Source organism: Amblyraja radiata, chromosome 40, assembly GCF_010909765.2.
Source record: "Amblyraja radiata isolate CabotCenter1 chromosome 40, sAmbRad1.1.pri, whole genome shotgun sequence".
In the NCBI taxonomy this organism is placed as follows: Eukaryota; Metazoa; Chordata; class Chondrichthyes; order Rajiformes; family Rajidae; genus Amblyraja; species Amblyraja radiata.
In genome coordinates this window covers 993,897-1,015,006 of record NC_045995.1, presented here as the reverse complement: position 1 = coordinate 1,015,006, position 21,110 = coordinate 993,897, and the positions used below count along the sequence as shown (strand labels likewise).

General features: G+C 45.9%; 1 long non-coding RNA gene across 1 annotated transcript; it reads right to left on the bottom strand.

The window, feature by feature from the left end:
- Nucleotides 1-2,392: 2,392 nt before the first annotated feature.
- Nucleotides 2,393-15,610, bottom strand: LOC116967639. The gene is made up of 3 exons (XR_004410287.1): nucleotides 15,525-15,610; nucleotides 15,360-15,425; nucleotides 2,393-2,403 (listed from the first exon to the last, which is right to left on the bottom strand). It is a non-coding gene; the product is annotated as an uncharacterized LOC116967639 (long non-coding RNA).
- Between the last annotated feature and the right edge of the window lie 5,500 nt (nucleotides 15,611-21,110).

Genomic DNA, 21,110 nt, shown 5'->3' with positions numbered 1-21,110 from the left:
CCGCTATCTCGCCTCACCCCACAGGTTCCGGGTGAGTTACCAGCCAGTTAAGCTAGGTTGCCCGGAGGCTCCCCCTTCTATTTGGGGAATCCTTGCGTCCCCCTTTCAGGTAGGAATATTTTATCATTCCCTTTTATTTCCCGTTATATATATTCCAATCCCGTAACAATGGGGACCTCCGACTACACCAAATTCTGTGGAAAAAATTAATTTAGAGATAAATTAAAGGAAAAAGAAAAGCAACAGGCTTCGCAGGTTTGCTTCAGGAGACTTTTAATTGCATGATATCATGGAGAGATGGCGGCAGTAAACTGACCACCAGTTCTCTGACCACAGCAGATTTAGCCGACAGTTAAACTGTGCAGTAACCAAATTTCGTTTACTTTTGTTAGAACTACTCTACGGAAATATACGGACATGGGTCCCAATTATTTCATTAGTTCTTCTTCCCCGTGTCCGGCCATCTTCTATATCACGTCTTTCCGGTCGGTCAGTGACGGTTGACGATCGGTGGTTGCAGAATTGGTAACTTCAGTCAGTCACTGTGGTACAGTTCGTGTCGTCAGCATTGCCCGGGGTGCGCCACGTGGAGGCTTCTGCTTGCATCCTATTTCATTAGTCATTACATTATATTTGTTTATGTCAATCCTATTCAACAAAAGATGGTTAATTCAAGTCAAACACAATACCAGTGCATATTGATATTATTACATCTTATATTTTAGGCGGCCCGCGCCACCATCCCTTTTCCTAGCCAAGCATAAGCTCCCCATTTACAGTTACATTTATATGCTACTAGCAGGGGGCGAGGGTGATCTATTGTATCTTCTCACAAAGGAAAAACAAATGTTCTTATCTTCTCAACTATTTCATGTTTACATTTACCTCCCACACTTAAACACATTCCCAGACAAGAGGTAATACGTCTAATCTTACTTAGCCGTTTACCACGAAACTCTTCTACACCTGGTCATGCGAGAGATGACAATTCTCACATCCAAAACACTCTTTCGTTACTGTGAGTAATTCCAATCAAATTTAAATAAGGAAGGATATTAATATCTTATTTTACAAAGGGGGAGGGGGGGTGCAGTGTGAGATAGAGATACAGAGGGAAGAGAGAGAGAGATGGTGAGGGGGTAAGTGAGAGGGGGAGAAAGGGCTTAGAGAGGAGTGAGGGAGGGGGAGAAAGTGGGGAAGAGAAGGAGAAAAAAGAGAAAGGGGGAGAGAGAGAGAAAGAGTGGGGGGAGAGAGAGAAGGGGAGAGAGGTAGAGAGAGAAGTGGCAGTGACAGAGGGGAAGAGAGGGAGAGAGGGGAGAGATAGAGGGGAGAAAGAGGAGAGAGAGGCAGGGGAGAGAGAGAAAGAGGGGGAGAGAGGGGGGAGAGATATAGAGGGGGAGAGAGAGGGGGGAAGAGTGAGAGAGAGGGGAGTGGGATGATAGAGACGAGAGGGAGGGGGAGAAATGGGGGAGAAAGGGGTGAGAGGAATTGGGGGAGGGAGACGGAGGGAGGGAGAGAGGGGCGAGAGAGCGGGAGAGAATGGGGAGGGAGGTGGATAGAGATGGGGGAGAGAGAGAGAGTGGGATGAGAGAGAGTGGGAGAAAGTGGGCGGAGAGTGAAATGGAGGGTAGAGAGAGAGAATGGGGAGATAGATTTGGGTGAGAGATAGAGGAGGGAGTGAGAGGGGAGAGAGTGGGGGATAGGGGGGAGATAGTGGAGATAGATGGAGGAGAGAGAGAGGGGGGAGATAGGGTAGAGAGAAGGGGGTTGGAGAGTGGGGAGAGTGCGTGGAGAGAGAAAGGGAAATAAAAATGGCGTAGTTGGTGAGGGGACGAGAGGGGGAGTGAGGGAGAGATAGTGGGGAGAGAGAGAGAGAGAGAAGGGGAGAGGGGTGATATGGGAAGGAAAGAGGAAGAGAAAGTGAGAGAGAGGGTACACAGGGGCGAAAGAGAGAGGGGAGAGTAAATGGGGGAGATTGGATGGAGAGCGGGAGAGAGTAGGGTGAGAGATAGAAACATAGAAACATGGAAAATAGGTGCAAGAGAAGGCCATTCGGCCCTTCGAGCCTGCACCGCCATTCAATATGATCATGGCTGATCAATCAACTCAATATCCTGTACCTGCCTTCTCTCCATACCCCCTGATCCCTTTAGCCACAAGGGCCACATCTAACTCCCTCTTAAATATAGCCAATGAACTGGCCTCAATTACCTTCTGTGGCAGAGAATTCCACAGATTCACCACTCTGTTAAAAATGATTTTCTCATCTCGGTCCTAAAAGACTTCCCCCATATCCTTAAAGTGTGACCCCTTGTTCTGGACTTCCCCAACATCGGGAATAATCTTCCTGCATCTAGCCTGTCCAACCCCTTAAGAATTGTATACGTTTCTATAATTTCCCCCCTCAATCTTCTAAATTCTAGCGAGTACAAGCCGAGTCTATCCAGTCTTTCTTCATATTAAAGTCCTGCCATCCCAGTAATCAGTCTGGCGAACCTTCTCTGTACTCCCTCTTTGGCAAGAATGTATTTCCCCAGATTAGGAGACCAAAACTGTACGCAATACTCCAGGATAGAGGGGGAGAGGGAATGGGGAGACACAGAGGCAGAGAGGGGGAAAGAGAGTGGGAGAGAAAGTGGGGAGAGAGAGAGGGGAGAGAGGCTATAGGGAGTGCGAGAGGGAAGCAGGGAAGAGAGTGTGGGAGGAGAGGGCGAGGGAAAGAGGGGAGAGGGAGTGGGAGAGAGGGGGAAGAGAGCGGGAGAGAGATGGGCAGAGGGGGAAGAGAGAGAAATCGGGGGGAACGGAGGAGAGAGGTGGCGAGAGATAGTGGGGAGAGACTGGGCGGAGAGAGAAAGGGGACAGTGCAGAGAGAGCGGTGAGATAGAGAGCGGGGAGAGAGAGGGTGAGGGAGGGGATGATAGGTGCGAGGTAGAGGGGAGAGTGAGAGGGGAACGAGAGGAGAGAGAAGGGGAGAGAGAGTGGGAGAGACGGAGGGGAGAGGCAGGGGAGAGAGGGAGAGAGAGATAACGGTGGAACGAGAGGGGGAGGGGGAGGGGGAGATAGAGGAGGGAGAAGTGGGGAATGGAGAGAGTGGTGAGAGAGGGTCGAGAGAGAGGGTGGAGAGAGAGAGGGGAGCGTGAGAGAGGGTGAGAGGGGAAAGAGAAGGGGGAAGGAAGAGGTGAGATATGGTGAGGGAGAGAGCGGGGATAGACATTGGGTTGAGAGAGAAAAGGGAGGGAGAGATGGCGGAGAGAGTGAGGGGGAAAGAGGGGAAAGTGAGATTGGAATGGAGTGGTGTGAGAGATCGAGGGGAGAGAGAATGGTGAAGGGTGAGGAGAGATGGGGAGAGGGCGGGGAGAGATATTGGCCTGGGAGAGAAAGAGGGGTGAGAGCGAAGGCGGAGAGAGTGAAGGGTAGTGAGATGAGAAGTGAGATAGAGTAGTGTGAGAGATTGAGGAGAGAGAGAGAGAGAGGCGGCGGAGAGAGGGAGAGGGAAATAGGGAGAGAGAGAGAGAGAGAGGGGGGAAGGAGAGTGGGTGAGATAGAGGGGAGAGAGTTGGGGAGTAGAGGGGCAGCGAGAAAGCGGGAGAGGGGAGAGAGTAGATTGATAGAGGGACTGAGAGAATGGGGAGAGAGAGGCGGGGAGGGGGAGAGAGTGGGAAAGACGGGAGAGAGAGGCGGGAGAGAGAGAGTTAGCGGTAGACAGAGAGGGAGGAGGTGGGCGGGAGAGAAGTATAGGAGAAGGAGAAGGGGGAAGAGAATAGAGAGAGGAGAGAGATGGAAGAGAGAGAGGTAGATGGAGAGGGGAGAGGTGGGGCAGAGAGAGTGGGGGAGAGAGAGGGGCATGAGAGGGGAGAGAGAATGTGAATGGAGGAGGAGAGAGATGGGGAAGGAGAGAGCTGGGTGAGAGGTTGGGGAGATAGAGGAGAGAGAGAGGGGAGAAGGGAAGAGAGAGAGAGTGAGGGAGTGGAGGAGAGGGAGAGGGAGAGAGGGAGTATGCAGACGATACTAAGATAGGTGGGGTAGTGGATAATGAAGTAGATTTTCAAAGTCTACAGAGAGATTTATGCCAGTTGGAAGAGTGGGCTGAAAGATGGCAGATGGAGTTTAATGCTGATAAGTGTGAGGTGCTACATCTTGGCAGGACAAATCAAAATAGGACGTACATGGTAAATGGTAGGGAATTGAAGAATGCAGGTGAACAGAGGGATCTGGGAATAACTGTGCACAGTTCCCTGAAAGTGGAATCTCATGTAGATAGGGTGGTAAAGAAAGCTTTTGGTGTGCTGGCCTTTATAAATCAGAGCATTGAGTATAGAAGTTGGGATGTAATGTTAAAATTGTACAAGGTATTGGTGAGGCCAATTCTGGAGTATGGGGTACAATTTTGGTCGCCTAATTATAGGAAGGATGTCAACAAAATAGAGAGAGTACAGAGGAGATTTACTAGAATGTTGCCTGGCTTTCAGCGACTAAGTTACAGAGAAGGTTTGAAGAAGTTAGGGCTTTATTCTTTGGAGCGCAGAAGGTTAAGGGGGGACTTGATAGAGGTCTTTAAAACGATGAGAGGGATAGACAGAGTTGACGTGGATAAGCTTTTCCCACTGAGAGTAGGGAAGTTTCAAACAAGGGGACATGACTTGAAAATTAAGGGACAGAAGTTTAGGGGTAACATGAGGGGGAACTTCTTTACTCAGAGAGTGGTGGCTGTGTGGAATGAGCTTCCAGTGAAGGTGGTGGAGGCAGGTTCGTTTTTATCATTTAAAAATAAATTGGATAGTTATATGGATGGGAAAGGAATGGAGGGTTATGGTCTGAGCGCAGGTATATGGGAGTAGGGGAGAATACGTGTTCGGCACGGATTAGAAGGGTCGAAATGGCCTGTTTCCGTGCTGTAATTGTTATATGGTTATATGGTTATATATCTGTGATTTCACACCGCTGCTTTGAAGAATAAACGCATGCGTCCTGGCGGGGTTCTTCACGTATTCCCTCAACGTTACTGCTCATAAAATAAAGATCAAACTTCAAACTGGTAAATTCTCGTGTAATCTTACTATTCTACATGCATCAAACGCTTCCCTGGAATCATTGAGTACCTTTCTTTCAATGCTGTCACTGAGCGAACTCACTTCCCAACAAAATTCTTTGATTCGCTCGAGCTCTCTGGATTACCACCACACAAATTGGAGTTGAAAAAAGGATCTCCAATCATATTAATGAGAAACTTGGAGCCACCAAAGCTATGCAATGGAACGAGGATGATTGTGGAAGAGCTACACAGTAATCTGATCGTTGCAAGGATCAACATGGGAGCCTTCAAAGGTGACATTTTTCTCATTCCTAGGATAGCACTTATTTTGACAGAAGGTGAAAACATTCCCCTTCAGCGGACCCAATTCCCCATTCAATCAAGTTTTGCTATGACGATCCATAAAGCACAAGGACAAACAATGCAGAAAGTGTTGATCTACCTCGATAAACCGGTATTTCAGCATGGACAACTGTATGTGGCTCTTAGCCGAGGAAAGATGAAGGGAAATGTCAAAGTTTTCCTGAAGGATGGAACATCGACCAAGAATGTTATCATTAAAAGTGTACTTCGTTGAATAATGAATTTGAGATAAATTCTCAGATTTTCCTTCTTAAAATTAAAATTTGACCGCTGACTTTCTCTATAATAAAACTGTCTTTTTTTTATCAACAGGAAATAGTCATCAAGAGGCAGTGAGCAGCAGAACACAACAAGAAAGAACTTTAATAATTCTCATCTTTAACATTTAAATTGTTCTTATATTTTAAGAGTCATTCACATTTTAAACTTTAATAAAATCTTTTTGCACTTTTAATGCCTGTGTGTTCTTTCATCACAATATAACCTAATAGGCAGGAATGGCTGCTCAGTGGGAGAGCCACTAAGAGTGCATGGGGGGTGGGGGGGGGGGGGGGGGGGGAGGTTGGGGGGAGAGGCAATGAATGTGTGGGTGGGAGAGGAATGGCAAGGAGCAGAGTGGGGGGGGGGGGGTGAAGGTAGGTGGGGTGACTGAGTGAACTGCCAGCGTACCAGCCACGAGCCGTGAGTTAGTGAACTGCCAGCCCAATAATCCATTAAGTCCACCCTCTCCCCCTTCTCTCTCTTACTGTCTGTCACCTGTTTTGGGCACAATTTCTGGCAGTTTCTTAGCCGCCAGCCTGCCAGATCCGAGTAACTGTACTGCTAGGCCTCAGTGACTAAGCTGCCAGCCGAAAAATCCATTCGGCCCACAAACTCCATACTAGCCATCTGGAAACCAGTACCTTCGCCCCACTACACTCATACTAGCGCAACAGAAAGTGCCCCCCCCCCCCTCCACTGACCAGCAATATTGGAATTGGTGCAGAGGTGGTATATTGTGTTGGGTGTCCAGCCCTCCTGTATGATGCTAGGACCCAACGGGTCCCACTTAGTCTAGATAACAACTATAGACCAATATCAAACCTATCTTTCATAAGTAAAATGCACCAGTCCTTCAGCCACGCATTTATCCTCCACCTCACTCCATTCCCACTCTCACCGTCGCGTGGCACAGGCAGTAATCCTGAGATTGTTACCTTTGCGGTCCTTTTACTTAACTCTCTTTCTAACTCCCTAAATTCTCCTTTCAGGACCACTTCTCTTTTTCTACCTATGTCATTGGTACCTATATGTACCACGACCTCGGGCTTCTCTCCCTCCCATTTCAGGATATCTTGAACACATTCAGACACATCCCAGACCCTGGCACCAGGGAGGCAAACTACCATCCGGGTCTCCAGACTGCGTCCACAGAATCGCCTGTCTGACCCTCTAACTATAGAGTCCCCTATTACTACTGCCCTCCTTTTCTTTTCCTTACCCTTCTGAGCAACAGGGCTGGTCTCTGTGCCGGAGGCCTGGTCGCTGGCGCTACCCCCAAGTTAGGCTGACCCCCCCCCCCCCCCCCCCAACAGTACTCAAACAGGAGTACTTATTGCCAACGTGTACAGCCACCAGGGTACTCTCTAGTCCCTGTGTTCAAAAGGGAACTGCAGATGCTGGAATATCGAAGGTACACAAAATTGCTGTGGAAACTCAGCGGGTGCAGCAGCATCTATGGAGCGAAGGAAATAGGCGACGTTTCTGGCCGAAACCCTTCTTCAGACTGATGGGGGGTGGGAGAAAGAAGGAAAAGGGGAGGAGGGGGAGGAGCCCGAGGGCGGGCGGATGGGAGGGTGGGAGGAGACAGCTAGAGGGTTAAGGAAGGGGAGGAGACAGCAAGGGCTAGCAAAATTGGGAGAATTCAATGTTAATGCCATACGGACGCAAGGTCCCCAGACGGAATATGAGGTGCTGTTCCTCCAATTTCCGCTGTTGCTCACTCTGGCAATGGAGGAGACCCAGGACAGAGAGGTCGGATTGGGAATGGGAGGGTCTCCCGTGGCCTTAGAGTGACCACCTCTCTGTAACTCTTCTCTATGACCTCCTCACTCTCCCTGACCAGACGGAGGTCATCGAGCTGCTGCTCCAGGTTCCTAATATGGTCCCTTTGGAGCCCCATCGCGACGCACCTGGCGCAGATGTGGACGTCTAGAAGGCTATCAGATTCCATGATCTCCCACATCTGACATCCAGAAGAGTAAACTGACCTGGCCGTCATTCTCCCCCCTTATCCTGGCTACAATAGAAAGTACAATACAATACAAAGTACAACCTGCTGGAAGAAATCAGAAGGGATTTGACTCCCAATCAGCTGCTTCCTCGAGTCCGCTTCCACCAATCAGCGGCTTCCTCAAGCCCACTTGTTTACAACTGTGAAATGCTAACGGAATGTTACAGATTTGGGTTCCTCCCTCACCAACGTTTGTGTGGAAACAAGCCCCTCGATCTGGTAATATACTCACTGCTCGGATGCTGCTCCTCCCTCACCAACGGTTCCTGAGGTTCACGACACTGATCCCAGGGATCAATCTCGTGAACCTACGCTGCACTGCCTCAATCACAATGGTGTCATTCCTCAAATTAGGAGACCTAAACTATACACAATACTCCAGATGTGGTCTCACCAGAGCCCTAAACAACTGCAGAAGAACCTCTCTACTCCTATACTGAAATCCTCTTGTTATGAAGACCAACGTTCCATTAGCTTTCCTCAGTGCCTGCTGTACCTGTAAGCCAACTTTCAGTGACTGGTGTACAAGGACACCCAGGTCTCGCTGTACCTTCCCCTTACCTAACCTAACCCCGTTGAGATAATTATCTTCCCCCATGTTTTTGCCGCCAAAGTGGATAACCTCACATTTATCTATATTATACTGCATCTGCCAGGCATCTGCCCACTCACTCAACCTGTCCAGGTCACCATGCAACCTCTTAACATCCTCTTCACAGTTCACACTGCCACCCAGCTTTGTGCCATCTGCAAACTTGCTAGTGTTGCTCCTAATTCCCTCTTGCAGATCATTAATATATATGGTAAACAGATGCGGCCCTAACACCAAGCCTTGCGGCACTCCACTCGCCGCTGCCTGCCATTCTGGAAAGGACCCGTTCACTCCTACTCTTTGCTTCCGGTCTGCCAACCCATTTTCTAGCCATGTGAACACCCTACCCCCAACACCATGTGCTCTAATTTTAGTCAGCAGTCTCCCTTATCAAAGGTTTTCTGAAAGTCTAGATACACTACATCCACTAGCACCCCTTTATCCATTTTACTTGTCACACCCTCAAAAGATTCCAGACGATTAGTCAAGCATGATTTCCCTTTCATAAATCCATGTTGACTTGAACTAATCCTTTTACTGCTATCCAAATGCCGCATTAATAATTGACTCCAGCATCTTTCCCTCCACCGAAGTCATGCTAACTGGTCTGTAATTCCCCGTTTTCTCTCTCGCTTCTTTCTTGAAAAGTGGGATATTAGCTATCCTCCAATCCACAGGGACTGATCCTGAATCTATTGAACATTGGAAAATAATCACCAATGCATCCACTATTTCCAGAGCCACCTCTCTGAGGACCTTGGATGCAGTCCATCAGGCCCAGGGGATTTATCATCCTTCAGTCCCATTAGCCTACCCAATACTATTTCTCGCCTAATGAACATTTCTTTCAGTTCCTCTACCCCCTTAGATCCTCTGTCCTCCAGTACATCTGGGAGATTGTTTGTGTCTTCCTTAGTGAAGACAGAACCGTAGTACCTATTCAACTCTTCTGCCATTTCCTTGTTGCCCATAATAATTTCACCCGTGTCTGCCTTCAAGGAGCCCACATTTGACTTTGCTACTCTTTTTTCCTTAACATGGATTATGCCCCAAAATTCCTGCTATTGCTGTTCCACCGTCATTCCTGCTAGGATCCCTTTCCAGTCTACCTTGGCCAGCTCCCCTCTCATGCCTTCATAGTCCCCTTTGTTCAACTGCATCACTGCCACTTACGATTTAACGTTCTCCTTCTCAAATTGCAGATTAAAACTAATCATATTATGATCACTACCTCCAAGCGGTTCCTTTACCTCGAGTTCATTTATCAAATCAGGTTCATTGGACAACACTAAATCCATAATTGTCTTTTCTCTGGTCGGCTCCATTACAAGCTGCTCTAAGAATCCATCTCGGAGGCACTCTACAAACTCTCTTTCTTGGGGTCCTGAACCAAACTGATTTTCCCAATCTACCTGCATATTGAAATCCACCATCACCTACTTTGCTAAACATGTCCTGCTGCAAGATTCAGTTTTGCAATCTGTGTCACACTTTCCTTGTCCCAGTTTATCTGCATTATACACGCTGCTCTACACTTTGTTACTATGGAGTTATGTTTTCCATCACATTCAGTCATAATGAACCCATCCAAACTTCTGAGTCAGTGGACAGACCTGCACGTGGATCCGTTTGACCGGCACCATGTGCCCACCGCCGCATGTCCACTTCCCGCCCACAACTCCACATTTAATTAACTGCACTATCCGTTGAAGATTTCTCTAAACCTCCACATCCCAGCCCCATAATTCTCTGTACCTCGACACTAATTCCAGGTTTTTGCCTTTCTCCAGTTTGCATGACCCACCACACATGTGTACGCATGTCAGTTATTGAGGGCAGAGATCAGGATTTTGTCACCAACTCTGAAACCTGATGCACATCCCAGAAAAGTGCTTTATGTATTTATGTATGTTTTATATATTTCTGGGTGAAGTAATTACCCGATATCTCCTTCCTTCATTTGGTCCCTGACCTCAACCACTTTACCGATGGTGGAGGGATCGCAGGCGCAGGTCTCAGAGCAATGTGACCCCTCTGATCAAGTTCCCAACTCTCTGCTTCTTTCCAATGTTGTCTGCTGAAACCAGTCTCGTCACCAGATCCTTCGATTCACCAGCTAATTAATATTTGCAATCACAGTCCCAATCTATGTCTGATCAATCCCCTGTGGTACATTTTGAAGGGAAAGTGGAGTGTTTTTAAAAGGTGTACTGACAAGAGACCAGGACACGCATGTTTCTGTTAGTGTGAAGGGCAAGGCAGATGAGCATCAGGAAGCTTGGATAACAAGGACTCTCAGGCTCTGGTCAATAGTTAGAAGGAAGCATGGAGCAGGTATATGCAGCTGGGATCAAATCTATCCCTGGAGGAATTTCAGGAATTGAGGAGCAAGCTAAAAATGGAGATCAGGAGAGTATAAAGTGGACAGGGAATAGCGCTTGCAGATAGCATTAAGACTTATTCCAAGAGACTATTTAGGTACATAAAGGGAAAAGGGGCAACCAGAGAGAGAATAGACCCCCTCAGGAATCAATCTCTGTGGGGAGAGACAGGAGATGGGCAAGGTCCTCAACGAGTATTTCTCCTCTTCTGTTACCATGAAGGACAAGAGGAGTAGTGAACGGAGCAGTTAATCAAAGTGCTTGATAAACGTCAGTATAATGGTCCAAGACACGCATGAAGATAGACAAATCTTCCAGGCCTGATTTAAATAGTAGGCTAGAGCGGAAATTGCAAGAGCTCTGGCTGAGATTTATAGGTCTTTATTAAATACAGATGAGGTGCCAATGATAATATTGGGCATTTTAATGTCTGACAAAATAGAGGATTTTTGCATTTGCATCTGCTTGGCATCTTTTTGCAAAGGCTGCAAAGACCATGACTCCAGAATGTCTGTGGCTTGGGAGGAAGTAAAGTACAGGGTGATGTCCAGATGTCCTTTAATTAATAATATGTATGAGGGTTTTCCAGAAGGAGTTGGGTCCTGCTGCAAATGCATGATCAGGATTGGTTGGGGAATGGTGGGTTATGATACTATGGTTAACTATGTTGCATGGTCTTTGCACTGCTATTTGTGATTGGTCAAGGAGAGGGGCCTTGCCCAAATTGTTTACATTACATGGTAAAATGTTTCTTTACTTAAGGGAACTGTCTTCCATTAAGAACTTTCTCTAGAAACAATGTAATGGGATATTATGTGATTGTGTGAGGGAATTGTCAATTAATGTATTGTATGATCTTTATTTATGTATGGCTTGTAGGGGTTGTCCCCCCCCCCCCCCCCCATGTATTTCGCGCCACGGGTTCGATACAGTATATAAGAGGGGAGAGCACATGAGAGTGTGTTGATCGTCTGTGGTAGCATTGGGACTCTGCTGACCATATGGAGGAGTCTATTCGCACGAGGCTGACGGGGTTGGACGAGTAGACAAGGATCGGACCCGCGGTGATGGTTAGGTATCGTATAGGGAGTGTGTTTGTGTTTGTAAAATAAGGTTAGTTGATCCAGTGATTGACAGTGTTTTGCTGAACCAGACTAACGGGGTGAGAATAGGACCGGAATTACACCATAAGAGTGGAGGGCGGCAAATGTTGTGCCTCTATTCAAGAAGGTGGTTGGAAAGTTACTAGAGAGTATTCTGAGGCATAGGATATAAATATACTTGGGGATAATCAACTTGATTTTGAAATTGGGATGTTGTGTTTCACGATGTTGTGCTTCGTTCACTAAGGAAGACATAAATAATCTGCCAGAAATAGCAGGGGACAGGTGGTCAAATTAGATGGAGGAACTGAGTGAAATCCAGGTTAGCCGGGAAGTGGTGTTAGGTAAATTGACTGGATTAAAGGCCGATAAATCCCCAGGGCCAGATAGGCTGCATCACAGAGTACTTAAGGAAGTAGCCACAGAAATAGTGGATGCATTAGTGATAATTTTTAAAAACTCTTTAGATTCTGGAGTAGTTCCTGAGGATTGGAGGGTAGCTAATGTAACCCCACTTTTTAAAAAGGGAGGGAGAGAGAAAACGGGGAATTACAGACCAGGTAGTCTAACATCGGTAGTGGGGAAAATGCTGGAGTCAGTTATTAAAGATGGGATAGCAGCACATTTGGAAAGTGGTGAAATCATTGGACAAAGTCAGCATGGATTTACGAAAGGTATATCATGTCTGACGAATCTTATTGAATTTTTCGAGGATGTAACTAGTAGAGTGGATAAGGGAGAATCAGTGGATGTGTTATATCTGGACTTTCAGAAGGCTTTCGACAAGGACCCACATAAGAGATTAGTATACAAACTTCAAGCACACGGTATTGGGGGTTAAGTATTGATGTGGATAGAGAACTGGCTGGCAAACAGGAAGCAAAGAGTAGGAGTAAACGGGTCCTTTTCACAATGGCAGGCATTAACTAGCGGGGTACCGCAAGACTCAGTGCTGGGACCCCAGCTGTTTAAAATATATTTAAATGATTTGGACGAGGGAATTGAATGCAACATCTCCAAGTTTGCGGATGACACGAAGCTGGGGGGCAGTGTTAACTGTGGGGAGAATGCTTGGAGGCTGCAAGGTGAGTGGGCAAATGCATGGCAGATGCAGTATAATGTGGATAAATGTGAGGCTATCCACTTTGGTGGTAAAAACAGGAAAGTAGACTATTATCTAAATGGTGGCCGATTAGGAAAAGGGGAGATGCAACGAGACCTGGATGTCATGGTACACCAGTCATTGAAAGTAGGCATTCAGGTGCAGCAGGCAGTGAAGAAAGCGAATGGTATGTTAGCATTCATAGCAAAAGGATTTGAGTATAGGAGCAGGGAGGTTCTACTGCAGTTGTAAAGGGTCTTGGTGAGACCACACCTGGAGTATTGCGTACAGTTTTGGTCTCCAAATCTGAGGAAGGACATTCTTGCCATAGAGGGAGTGCAGAGAAGGTTCACCAGACTGATTCCTGGGATGTCAGGACTTTCATATGAAGAAAGACTGGATAGACTCGGCTTGTACTCGCAAGAATTTAGAAGATTGAGGGGAGATCTTATAGAAACGTACAAAATTCTTACGGGGTTGGACAGGCTAGATGCAGGAAGATTGTTCCCGATGTTGGGGAAGACCAGGACAATTGGTCACAGTTTAAGGATAAAGGGGAAATCCTTTAGGACCGATATGAGAAAAACATTTTTCACACAGAGAGTGGCGAATCTCTGGAATTCTCTGCCACAGAAGGTAGCTGAGGCCAGTTCATTGGCTATATTTAAGAGGGAGTTAGATGTGGCCCTTGTGGCTAAAGGCATCAGGGGGTATGGAGAGAAGGCAGGTACAGGATACTGAGTCAGCCATGATCATATTGAATGGCGGTGCAGGCTCGAAGGGCCGAATGGCCTACTCCTACACCTATTTTCTATGTTTCTGTGAATCTGATTGAGTTTTTTGAAGATGTGAGCAAAAAGGTCGATGATCGCAGAGCTGTAGACATTGATAACATGGATTTGTAGGGAGTAAAGGGAGGTTCACCAGGCTTATTCCGGGGATGGCTGGACTGACATATGATGAAAGAATGGATCGACTGGGCTTATATTCGCAGGAATTTAGAAGGATGCGAGGGGATCTAAATGAAACATATAACATTCTTAAGGAATTGGACAGGCTAGATGCAAGAGAAAATGTTCCTGATGTTGGGGGAGTCCAGAACCAGGGGTCACAGTTTAAGATTAAGGTGTTGGCTATTTAGGACTGTGATGAGGAAAAACGTTATCATCCAAAGAGTTGTGAATCTGTGGGATTCCCTGTCACAGAAGGCAGTGGAGACCTATTGGCTGGATATATTCAAGAGATAATTAGATATCGCTCTTCGGGCTAACAGAATCAAGGGATATGGGGAGAAGGCAGGAACGGGCTACTGATTTTGGATGATCATCCATGATCCGATTGAATGGAGGTGCTAACTCGAAGGACCGAATGGCCTACGCCTGCACTTATTGTGTAAGTTTCTATTTTAGTAAGGCATTTGGCAAGGTTCCGCGTGGTAGGCTGCTCTGGAAGATTATATAGCATGGGATTCGAGGAGAGATAGCTGAATGAATAAAACATTGGTTTCATGGAAGGAAGCAGAGGATAATGGTGGAAGGTTGCTTTACGGACTGGAGGCCTGTGACTAGTGGTGCCTCAGAATTTGGTGTTGGGCCAATAGCTGCCATACACATCAAAGATTTGGATGAGATTGTCCGTGGCATGGTTTCAAGTTTGTAGATGACACAATCGTGGGTGGTATTTTACATAGTGAAGATCGTTGTCACAAATTGCAGCAGGGTCTTGATCGGTGGACGGGTCACACAATGAACGGAAGGGCTCTGGTGAGTGTTGTACTGCATAGGGATCGACGGGTACAGGTACATAGTTCATATCACAGGTAAATAGGATGGTCAACAAGGCTTTTGGCACATTGGCCTTCATCAGCCAGAGCATTGAGTATCGAAGTTGGGACGTCATGTTGCAGTTGTATAAGACGTTGGTGAGCCCACATTTAGAGCATTCGGTTCAGTTTTGGGCACCATGTTATGGGAAATATGTTGTCAAGCTGGAAAGGGTACAGATAATATTTACGAGGATGTTGCCAGGACTCGAGTGCCTGAGCTATGGGTAGAGGTTCAGCAAAATGGGGCTCCATTCATTAGAGCGCAGAAGGACGAGGGGTGATTGTATAGAGGTGAATAGAATCACGAGAGAAATAGATCGCGTAGATGCACAGAGTCTCTTGCCCAGAGGTTTAACGTGAGAGGGGGAGGAAGGTAATGATTACATAACAATCTGAGGGGTAACTTTTTCACGCAAAGGCGGGCAGGTGTGTGGAACAAGTTGCCAAGGAGATAGTTGAGGCTGGTACTACTGCAACGCTTAATAAACATTCAGAGGGATATGAGCCAAATGCAGGTAGGTGGGACTAGTGTAGATGGAACATGTTGGTCGATGTGGGCAAGTTGGGCCGAAGAGCCTGTCTCAACACTGTATAACTATGTGACTACCTGGAACTCTATGACAGCAGATTCAATGAAAGGCGTTGCACAGATATCATCTGTTGCTGGTAACAGCCGTCTCATCCCTTACCTTTTAGTAAACTGGGAACAGCGGTTAAATCATGGGCGAGTTTTACTCGATCATAAGGAACGGTACCTGTTTGAATATAAACATTTGAGAAAATCAAACGAATACAATTGTAGAGTATACAGTGTTTGAATTTATAAAACAAGCACATCTCTGATATGATCTCACCATGTTCCTGTATCTCTTTCAGTAATTTGTCCAACTTTGGGACAGCATTCCGCATTTTCACGAAGGATTCCCACATCACTCTCCAGGCCCGGGGTCCTCTCTCCATCACCAGATTTAGTAGTTTGGAACTGTCCGCCTGTTCTCCCCGATCAACAAGATCAGTGACTTTCTGTGAACATAGTGGATATATTGAGGAGGGAAATATTGAACAAACGTGAAGACAGCAATCAGGCGGCTAATTCAGGGAGGGTGATGGATCTCCGAGAAGCTACGGAAGTGTTGATGTGATCAATTTCCTCAGTCCCCTGGTGTCCAACTTGGCAGCGGATTAATGCACTGCTTCTCACTGATTTCCTACTGACACATTCTATAATGCTCCCGGTGAAACGGCAGTTCCGTCACACTTCCACAAATTTATTTTCTGTGAGTCCATACCATCGTTAACCATTCTCCTCCACCTGGATCCCTCCCTCCCACCAGTACACTGCCTCTCCACCCCACGCCCCCTTTAGGATTGCTTCTGATTCACAATATTTTCATTATCCGTCATTTATTAGCCAGATGACTGTTTTTTCTACATTAACACGCAGTGCGTCTGAGCTCTGACATCCCGTTAGTCCTGTGATGTATAAATATACACAAACTCGCACCTTCCTCTTTCCACTCACCTGATGTTCACGTCCACTGAATTGATTCACATATGTTAACGCCGAGCTGACTCCGTGCACCCCTCGTTCCATCGCCTGTTCCAGCCGGTCGCGGTAGAATTCCGTCAACTGCAACAGCTTGAAATCATACCAATCTTCCAAGAGCTCGGTAATTGCTGAGCTCGGATTTGTGATGGGAAACGGAGTAAACGTAAGACATTCTTCTGAGCAGTGACATTATCTCTGGAATCAAATGATGGAGGTGCAGTGAATCACCCACAACACCGTCCTTTCACCCATTGCTTTGTATTGTCTGTTCATAACGAAGGTCATTCAAATCTCAACAAGATGATTGGTCTAAAATTAACCAGCCCAGAACTTGCTGGAATATCGGGGTCACGCGATGTTCACCAATTCCACTTATAATGACCAATTTCAGCAATTTGCCGTGAAGCGGACAAAGATTACTTTAGAGTGTGGAACGGGATATCGCCGAGTTGGAATGGCCGTTTTCAAAAAATCTTTAGACTCTGAAACAGTTTCAGCGGTTTCGACCATAGCTAATAGATTCCAATTTTTTTTTTAAATAGAAAGATAATCAGTTCATTCCAAAGTTGAGGCCATCCTCTCCAGCTGACAATTCAGCAGCAATGCTGTATTGTGTGAATGTTTTTATACAATTACATATTATACAACATTTCTTGATACAGACACATGTGGAGTGAAAGTAACATTTGGTCTCCTGACCTAAATGAGGAATTAATATAACATAACATTTCATCAGACTGGTTCGTGTGTAGTGACTGGATGTTCAGCTTCTGGTCTTTCGTGCCTGGGTGGAATGAGGGGTGAGCTGAATGAAATGTCCACTGATTGGATGTATGCTGCATGTTATGTTACGTTGTGCTGCAAGTAAGTATTTACTTGTTCCATTGTCAGTACATGTGAGAACCAGGGATCATTGGTCATTTGCGGTTTCAATTAGTTGAGGACAGAGGAAGCCAATTATTCGGCCCACCGTATCTTGCCGGTTGTTCAAGAGTTCATCCGTCTGATTCTACATTCTGGCAATGTGGAAGAAATTAATTTAGAGTGGAATTAAACACAATCTATAAGGAACAGACTTTGCAGGTTTGCTTCAAGATACTTTATTACAGAGATCATGGAGAGATGGCGGTAGTAAACTTCACACCAGTTCTCTGACTTCACACCAGAATTAGCTGACAGTTATACTGTGTAGTAAATAACTTTTGTTAGTTACTATTCTACAAACATATTTCTTCAACTGCACGGGTACCAATTATTTCATTAGTTATAACATATTGTTCGCTTATGTTAATCTTATTCAACAACAAACGATGAATACAATTCAAACACAATACAAAGGCATCTTGACATTATTCCAAGCCAATCTTCTGCAGTTGTATAGGGCTCTGGTGACTTCTGCACCAAACTGGAGGATGAGACAGATATTCGGAAGCTGTGGCGGGGCCTGAATGCAATCACCCGCTACAAGGCAAAACCAGAAGGCAGCTCGAATGTCGGCAAAACATCACTCACTGACGCTCAATTTGTTTTACGCACGCTTTGATAGGGAGAATACTGATATGCCTTCCCGAGACCCCATTCGCTGTGATGGTATTTCAGTCTCAGTCACAGAGGCCGACGTCAGGAAATCCTTCAGAGGGGTGAACCCTCGAAAAGCGCTCGGACCTAATGGTATACCCGGTCGTGTTCTAAAAACCTGTGCGGACCAACAGGCTGTAGTTTTTACGGACATTTTCAACCTCTCACTTCTGAGGTCTGAGGTCCCCACCTGCTTTAAAAGGGCATAAATTATACCAGTGCCCAAGAAGAGTAAGGTGACGTGCCTCAATGACTATCGACCAGTGGCACAAACGCCGGTGGTGATGAAGTGCTTTGAGAGGTTGATCATGGAGCAAATCAACTCCTACCTCGAAAAAAACCTGGACCCACTGCAGTTCGCTTACTGCCACAACAGATCAATGGTGGATGCGATCTCACTGGCCCTCCACTCCGCTCTGGACCACTTGGACAACAAAAACTCATATGCCAGGCTGTTATTCATTGATTACAGCTCGGCATTTAACACAATCATCCCCTCCAAGCTGGTTACCAAACTCGCAGAAATGGAACTCTGCGCATCCCTCTGCAATTGGAACCTCGACTTTCTCATTCACAGACCACAGTCTGTTCGTATTGGTGGAAATGTGTCAGTCTCGATAACAATCAGCACAGGAGAACCTCAAGGCTGCGTGCTCAGCCCCCTGCTGTACTCACTCTATACTCATGACTTCGTAGCCGGTTACAGTGCGAACTCCAACATCAAGTTCGCTGACGACACCACTGTTGTGGGACGTATCACTGATGGGGATGAGTCAGAGTATAGAAGAGAGACCGAGCAACCATAAGAGAGATCGAGAACAATAACCTGGCCCTCAACACCAGCAAAACCAAGGAACTGATTGTGGACTTTGGAAGGAGTAGGATGAGGACCCACAGTCCCATTTATATCAACGGGTCGGTGGCTGAAAGGGTCAAGAGCTTCAAATTCCTGGGCGTCCACATCTCTGAACATCTTTCCTGGTCCGAGAACATTGATGCAATTATTAAGAAAGCACATCAGCGCCTCTACTTCCTGAGAAGATTACGGAGAGTCGGTTTGTCAAGGAAGACTCTCTCTAACTTCTACAGGTGCACAGTAGAGAGCATGTTGACCGGTTGCATCGAGGCTTGGTTCGGCAACTTGAGCGCCCTGGAGACGAAAAGACTACAAAAAGTAGTCAACACAGCCCAGTCCATCATCGGCTCTGACCTCCCTTCCATCGAGGGGATTTATCGCAGTCGCTGCCTCAAAAATGTTGGCAGTATCATCAAGGACCCACACCATCCTGGCCACACACTCATCACCCCGTTACCTTCAGGTAGAAGGTACAGGAGCCTGAAGGCTGCAACAACCAGGTTCAGGAATAGCTACTTCCCCACAGCCATCAAATTATTAAACTTGGCTCGGACAAAACTCTGAACATTAACCCATTATCTGTTATATACACTTCATCAGTTTATTTATTCATGTGTGTATATATTTATACAATGGTATATGGACACACTGGCATGTTTTGTAGTAAATGCCTACTATGTTCTGTTGTGCTGATGCAAAGCAAGAATTTCATTGTCCTATCAGGGACACATGACAATAAACTGTTGAATCTTGAGATGCAGAAAACATGTCCCCAATGTTGGGGGAATCCACGACCAGGGGTCGCAATTTAAGAATAAGGGGTAGGCCATTTAGGACTGAGATGAGGACAAGCGTTTTCACACAGAGTTGTTAATATGTGGAATTCTCTGCCCTAGAATTCTCTACTACAAACCCACCGACTCACATGGCTATCTGGACTACACCTCATCCCACCCTGCTTCCTGTAAGGACTCTATCCCCCTACTCCCAATTCCTCCGTCTGTGCCGTATCTGCACCCAGGGCATTGGAGATGTCATCATTCTTTAGAGAAAGGGGGTTCCCCTGTTCGACTACGGTTACCATTTATGGATCTGTGAAAACAGAATGTGGCAATGTATTATACTCAGTGAATCCATTAGAGGGAGCGTGTACACCAATTCAATGACTTCTCTTGTGTGACTCCTCTGAAGAAGTAATTCATGGTGTTCAATCCTAGAGAACAGGTAACACAGGAGTAGGAACTAATCGCTTGTTTTCCTGCAGCTGAGGATTTGTTCGGATGGAGCTCCGCTTATGCAACATGACATCAAGGAGGAAGTGTGATCTGCAGACACTGCTTATTTCAAGGCTTTGCTATTCTTGGTGAACTGAACAGAAAACTGAAATTTTTTAGTAAACAATTTACACTTAATTAAGACAGATTTTCTGTTGCCAGGACTTGGTGATCATCATCACGTTTCTACAGCAAGTCACTATAGCATTTTATTTTCTCAACTGGATGAATATCTTTAAAGATACTGCAGTGGTAGAACATGATTTTATGATTTTTGCATTTTGCACAAAAAAATAAAATGAAAATTATAAACTTGGATTTTACTTAGAGTTTAAACTGTATTTTCTCCAAATTAAAAATATTTTAAATATTGTATCTCAACCCAAAACATCACCCGTTCCTTCTCACCAGAAATGCTGCATGTCCTGTTGAGTTACTCGAGCATTTTGTGTCTATCTTTGATTTAAACCAGCATCTGCAGTTCTTTTCTACACATTTTAACCACTTTTTGTTTTCAGACCTGCAATTTTAATCTTCTATTAAGTCTCTGAAGGGTTTTTTGAAATTGGCATGTCTAACCCTCAAATACTTAATTGTGCAATATTCAAAAGCTTTTAATTCTGCAACTTTTTAATAAAGACCTTAATTACTCTTAAGATCACAACAAATAATGGAGGCTGTCCACAGAGCTTCATTTGAGAGCATTGCAATTCTCAGTTCTTTTAGAACCAATTGTTCTACTGCTGACATGCAGGGCACCCTGGGGTAGAAACTTACAAAGATTCATAATCATTGTCGCGAAATACATTTCTCAATATCTGACCTAAAAGCTACTCTCTATTCTGAGGTTACACAAAAATGCTGGAGAAAATCAGCGGGTGCAGCAGCATCTATGGAGCGAAGGAAATGGGTAACGTTTCGGGCCGAAACCCTTCTTCAGACCCACAGAGAGGGGGCAGTTAGAGAGGAGGTTCTGAAACTGAGAGAGGAGGAGAACTTCTTCAAAGTAGGCATACCTTGAGGAGATATCGCAGTGGAGTAGACAATGTTGTGGTGTAGACAATCCCTATTTTGCGGCATTGGTCACTAACCTGCTTACCCCAACCCCCACCCAGTTTCTTATCAGGAAAGTTAGAATTTTGGAACACTGTAAATTCTGTATTTCACTGCTCTGCCTTCAAGA